This window comes from Apodemus sylvaticus, chromosome X (assembly GCF_947179515.1).
Source record: "Apodemus sylvaticus chromosome X, mApoSyl1.1, whole genome shotgun sequence".
Lineage (NCBI taxonomy): Eukaryota > Metazoa > Chordata > Mammalia > Rodentia > Muridae > Apodemus > Apodemus sylvaticus.
Window position 1 is genome coordinate 105,338,318 of NC_067495.1, and position 6,116 is coordinate 105,344,433.

The following is a 6,116-nucleotide window of genomic DNA, read 5'->3' on the forward strand; positions in this document are numbered from 1 at the left end:
CTGTTTGTCTTGTGTTTTATTTTTTTAATTTTTATAATTTTTTATTTTCAATATTCTTTGTTTAATTCAAAATGATTTATTATTTTTAAAAGATTTATTTATTATTATATGTAAGCACACTGTAGCTGTCTTCAGACACTCCAGAAGAGGGTGTCAGATCTCATTATGGATGGTTGTGAGCCACCATGTGGTTGCTGGGATTTGAACTCAGGACTTTGGGAAGAGCAGTCAGTGCTCTTAGCCACTGAGCCGTCTCACCAGCCCTGCCTTTTATTTTTTTAATAGGACTCCAGAAAATAAGCCAAGGGATGACCCCACCAACAATGAGCTAGGCCCTCCCCTATAAATCACTAATTTAAAAATGCCTTACAGGGGGCTGGAGAGATGGCTCAGCACTTTAGAGCATGTAGGTGTCTGAAGACAGCTACACTGTACTTACATGTAATAATAAATAAATCTTGCCGGCGGTGGTGGCGCACACCTGTAATCCCAGCACTCTGGGAGGCAGAGGCAGGCGGATTTCTGAGTTCGAGGCCAGCCAGGTCTACAGAGTGAGTTCCAGGACAGCCAGGGCTACACAGAGAAAACCCTGTCTCAAAAAACAAAAATAAATAAATAAATAGGCATTCTTTTTTTTTTCTTTTTGGTTTGTTTGGTGTTTGCATTTGGTTTTTCGAGACAGGGTTTCTCTGTGTAGCCCTGGCTGTCCTGTAACTCACTCTGTAGACCAGGCTGTCCTCATCTCAGAATTCCGAGATCTTTAAATCCAACAAACATACAAACCAACCAGAAAAGAACAAATTGAGCTAACAGGGAAAAAAAAATAAGTAGCAAAGAAAACGCACAAGAAACAAGTACAGTCTTGGAGACATACACATTTGCTTACACAGAAATCCCACAAAAACACACAAATGGGAAACTTTTTTTTTTTTCAGAAAAGACCTGCCAGGTAAATGCCCAGAGCATTATGAGACAAACAAAACAAAACAAAACTCCAAATGCTCAAATGTCCCTGAGTTCATTTTGTGTTGGCCTTCTACTGTTGGGTGTGATGCCTTGAAAGTGGTTTGTATCCCCAGTAAGGCTCCATCTGATAAACCTAATTGCTCCTTTGTGAGGGATTGTCTATTGGACATAGCCTGTGGGTTAGGAATGAGGAGTGTGCCCACTTCTCTCAGCACTGGGACCCTGTCTGGCTTAGACCTGAGAAGGCTCTATGAGCGTAGCAGAATGTCCCCAGGAGTCATTTTGCTGCTATGTTCCTGTTCCATCAGTAGACCGTCTGTGAGCTATCTATCCATGATCAGATTCTTGGCCACCTGAGCAGTATTAGACACAGGTTCCATGGGGTATTGTTTAAAAAATATTTTTTTAAAAATATATATTTCTTTATTTTAAAGATTTGTTTATTATATGTGAGTACACTGTAGCTGTCTTCAAACACTCCAGAAAAGGGCGTCAGGTCTCTCGTTAAGGATGGTTGTGAGCCACCATGTGGTTGCTGGGATTTGAACTCAGGACCTTCAGAAGAGCAGTCAGTGCTCTTAACCACTTTGCCATCTCTCCAGCCCCTTGTTTAAAAAATATTAATGATTCTATTGTTGACACTCCCCAGGAGTTGTTTGCCTAAAACCCTGGCTAACAGGTGCTCATTACCATATTAAAGAGAACCTGGGCTCCAGGTTCTCCCAGCATCCCTCAGTCCCTACCTGTTACAGGATGTGGTTGGAATACCCTGAGCCCTACCTTAAACTTCCACAGCCCAGGGGCTGGGCTACCCTTCTCCTAGCTGCCCTTGCCAAGATAATTCAACCTTTCGATTACCTGGTTTTTTCATCTACCCTTTGCCTTTCCTGGTCTCTTGGTCTGGCTCCCCTCTCTCCCCTCTCTCCTCTCACATGGCCTGACTTAGTCTGGTCATCTGCACTCTAGACTCTTCCCAGATGTCCCTGCCTCTGACTGTGCTCTCCCTGTCATCTGCAATAAACTCTCTCCTCCCCCATACCTAGGAGCTGGCATGGCCTCTCTTTTTTGTTTCTTCTTTTCATTCAGTTTTGTCTTCCCAAGTTAAGGTCCCTCAATATAGGAAAGCAGAACAAGGCTGGGCAGGGTCAAACAGGCCTTTAATCCCAGCACTTAGGAGGCAGACGCGGCCAGATCTCTGTGAGTTTGAGGCCAGCTTGGTCTACAGAGCAAGTTCCAGGACAGCCAGGACTATGTATAAAACCGTATCTCAAAGAGAGAGAGAAAAGTCAGGCAGTGGTGGCGCACGCCTTTAATCCCAGCACTTGTGAGGCAGAGGCAGGTGGATTTCTGAGTTCGAGGCCAGCCTGGTCTACAGAGTGAGTTCCAGGACAGCCAGGGCTACACAGAGAAACCCTGTCTCGAAAAGCCGAGAGAGAGAGAGAGAGAGAGAGAGAGAGAGAGAGAGAGAGAGAGAGAGAGAGAGAGAGAGATGCAATTCAAGATACCTTCTTACAGGAATACCTTCTTCACAGTGCCTAGTAACTCAACATAACTATATGGGTGAATGGGGAAAAATATTAGTTAACCTGCACATTCCCAGGTTAAATTTGTGTAAATAGAATGGTATCTAGGCAAATACTTCACAAATCACAGAACTTATAATAAAGCATCAGAAACTTGCCAATGGCTTTACTGTTAAATAGGCTCTCATAATCAGGCAGGAAAGTAGTTCTTTGCTGTAGTCAATAGAGGATTTTCCTCTGTGCGATTCTAACATTGGTGACCACAGTAATTTAACCATACCTCGTATAGACATCAAAGTCTTTTCCCTTCTTGGTGCATGCCTAAAGTCTCTGCTATACAGTATTAGGTACACTTTCTATTTACAATAAGGAGGACTGAGATGGCTCAACTGGTAATGAAGTCTTACTCCTCTTGCAGAGGAATCACCACCAAAACATGACTAGCAACCGGATCTCCTGGGCACCAGGCATGGGAGGGGTGCACATCCATACATGTAGACAAAATGCTTATACATGTAAAAACTCAATGCAAATAAAACTTTTTTAAAATTTTTTTTGGTTTTTTTTGAGACAGGGTTTCTCTGTATAGGCCTGACTGTCCTGGAACTCACTCTGTAGACCAGGCTGGCCTCAAACTCAGTGATGTGGAGCACCTGGAATGATGCAGGACCAAGTCAGTCAGTCCACCATAGTTTAATAGCTATAGTTTCTTCCTGACAACTTTCATTCATATTACAAGGTACATGATTTCATTCTTTTTTTGTGGTTAAATAAAATTTCATGGGGGCTGGAGAGATGGCTCAGTGATTAAGAGCACTGAGTGCTCTTCTGAAGGTTCTGAGTTCAAATCCCAGATACCACATGGTGGCTCACAACCATCTGTAATAAGATCTGATGCCCTCTTCTAGTGTGTCTGAAGACATCGACAGTGTACTTACATAAATAAAATTTTAAACAAAAAAGCGACTAAGTGCACATACCACAGTTTCTATACCCACTGTGATATTGTTGGATGCCTAGATTGGTTTCATAACTGTTTTGCATTGTGCTAGCATAAACGTTAATTCAGCATTGTGGCCCCCATAGGCCATCGTTTGGCCATATTTGAATGCTTAGTCATCAGGGAATGACACTATTTGGGAAGGCTTTGGAGGTAGTATTTCATTTGGCCTGGGCTTTGAGATTTCAAAAGCCCATGCCAAGCCCAGTCTATCTATATCTATCTTCATCATCTCCATCTCCATCTCCATCTTCTCCATCACCATCTCCATCATCTCCATCTCCATCGTCTCCATCTCCATCATCTCCATCTCCATCATCTCCATCACCATCTCCATCATCTCCATCTCCATCATCTCCATCATCTCCATCTCCATCATCTCCATCATCTCCATCATCTCCATCATCTCCATCATCTCCATCTCCATCTCCATCTCCATCTCTATCTATATCTCTCTCCTTGCCCCCTCTCTCTGTCAGCCTGAGGATGAGAATGGAGGGTTTTTGGGTTTTTTTTGATTTGGTTTTTTCAAGACAGGGTTTCTCTGTATAGCCCTGGCTGTCCTGGAACTCAGTCTGTAGACCAGGCTGGCCTTGAACTCAGAAATCCTCCTGCTTCTGCCTCCCAGAGTTCTGGGATTACAGGCGTGCGCCGCCACCACCACCTGACTAGAGAATGGACCTTTCAACTCCTTCATGTCTGCTTGCACGCAGACTCTCTGCCAAGATGATAATGAACTAAAGCTCTGAAAGTATAAGCCAGCCCCAAATTAAATGCTTTTTAAAAAAAAGAGTTGTCTTGGTCTTGGTATTTCTGCATAGCAATAGAACAGTGACTAAGACAGTAACTTTGCAATATATTGCCTTTGAGTCCAATGAGTAAACACCCAGGAATGGTGGATGGTACAGTAGATTTATTTTCAATTTTTTTGAGGAACCTCCATAATGATTTCCATACAGACATTTCTTAGCCAGCATCTGCTGTTGTTTGTTTTCTCAGTGCCTGCCATTCTGACTGAGGTGAGATGGAATACCTACATAGGCTTTTTGTTACAATTGTGTCTATGTGTGAAGTATGTCAATGCAGGTGCTTATGCACCTCAGCATGTGTGGGGAAGTCAGAAGACAACTTTGAGTTGGTTATCTCATTCCACCTTATATTCTGGGGAGTAAAGTCTAGTCACCAGGCTTCCTGGGCCACAGATGTTCTCTCAGGTCCGGCCATATTACTTCATCCTTGGTGGAGTTACCACTTGATTCTCTTCTGGTGATTTCTGAGGTTGGACTTTTTCCATGTTTATTGGCTGCTGTACTTTCTGTTTTGTGAACTATGTGTCCATTTCACGAGTCTGCTTATTGGTTGTGTTATTTGATTTGTTATTTATTATTTACTCAGTTACCTAAGCCGATCTTGAACTTGCTTGGGTATTTGGCGTGCATATTGAATTTGCAAAATGAACTTCTAATCCTCTTATCTCTACCTTTCAAGTCCCAAGGTTGTTTTTTTTTCTTCTTTTGTTTTAAAGAAAGAATCTCCTTATGAACCTTCTATATAAACTAGGCTGGCTTCATACTCCTGCCTCTGCCTGCCTCTGCGTCCTGAGTGCTAGGACTACGGGCCCAGCTGGAGTTCCTTCTTTTGATGTAGTTGTGTCTTCCAGACTTGACACTTAGGACCTGCAGCTGGAGTGATAGCCCTGATCATCAAAATGTCTGTTGAAACATCCTTCCTTTTTCTTTTCTTTTCTTTTCTTTTTTTTTTTTTACATTGTATTCATTTGCATGTGTGCAGGCTTGTCCATGTGAGTGCATGCATGTGAGTGCATTGTGTTCTTGCTTACATGCGTGAACATACCACAATATGCACGTGAGGTTAGAGGACAATTTGATAAAGTCATTTCTCTCCTTCCACCATGTGAATTTCAGGGATGAAACCCAGACCCCAGACTTGACAGCAAGTTCCCTTATCCACTGGCCCATCCTGGTAGCTCTCAATCATCTGTATCCCTGATGAATAACACTTGGCTTCCATTGATTTCATTTTCTGCTCTTTATAATTTTCTAGAGACATGAATTTTTAGAAAATGTATACAGTGGTCTACTTGTGATGCTTGAACTTGTGATTTGAGCAGAATAATCTCTAACTTGCTATGCAGGAGAGTAGAACCTTGAATGTCTTTCTTTTTTTTTTTTTTTTAAACAGGGAAGGTTAACTTATTTTTGTTTTTGTTTTTGTTTGTTTGCTTGTTTTTTGGATTTGGTTTTTCGAGACAGGGTTTCTCTGTGTAGCCCTGGCTGTCCTGGAACTCACTCTGTAGACCAGGCTGACCTCAAACTCAGAAATCCACCTGCCTCTGCCTCCCAAGTGCTGGGATTAAAGGCATGCACCACCACCGCCTGGCTAGGAAAGGTTAACTTTTAATGACAAGCTCATATACACACAAACTAGCTTAGAGGGGTCTGCACCATGAAACAGAAAGTTACATCTCTCTCCACAAACCCAAAGTTTCATTGGACCTTAAATTGCTAATTCTCCTGTTTCCACCTTCTAAGTGCTAGGGTTCCAGGTATCTACCATCACTCTCAACTTTTGAGAAATGGATTAGTGAAATACAAGATATCATTCAA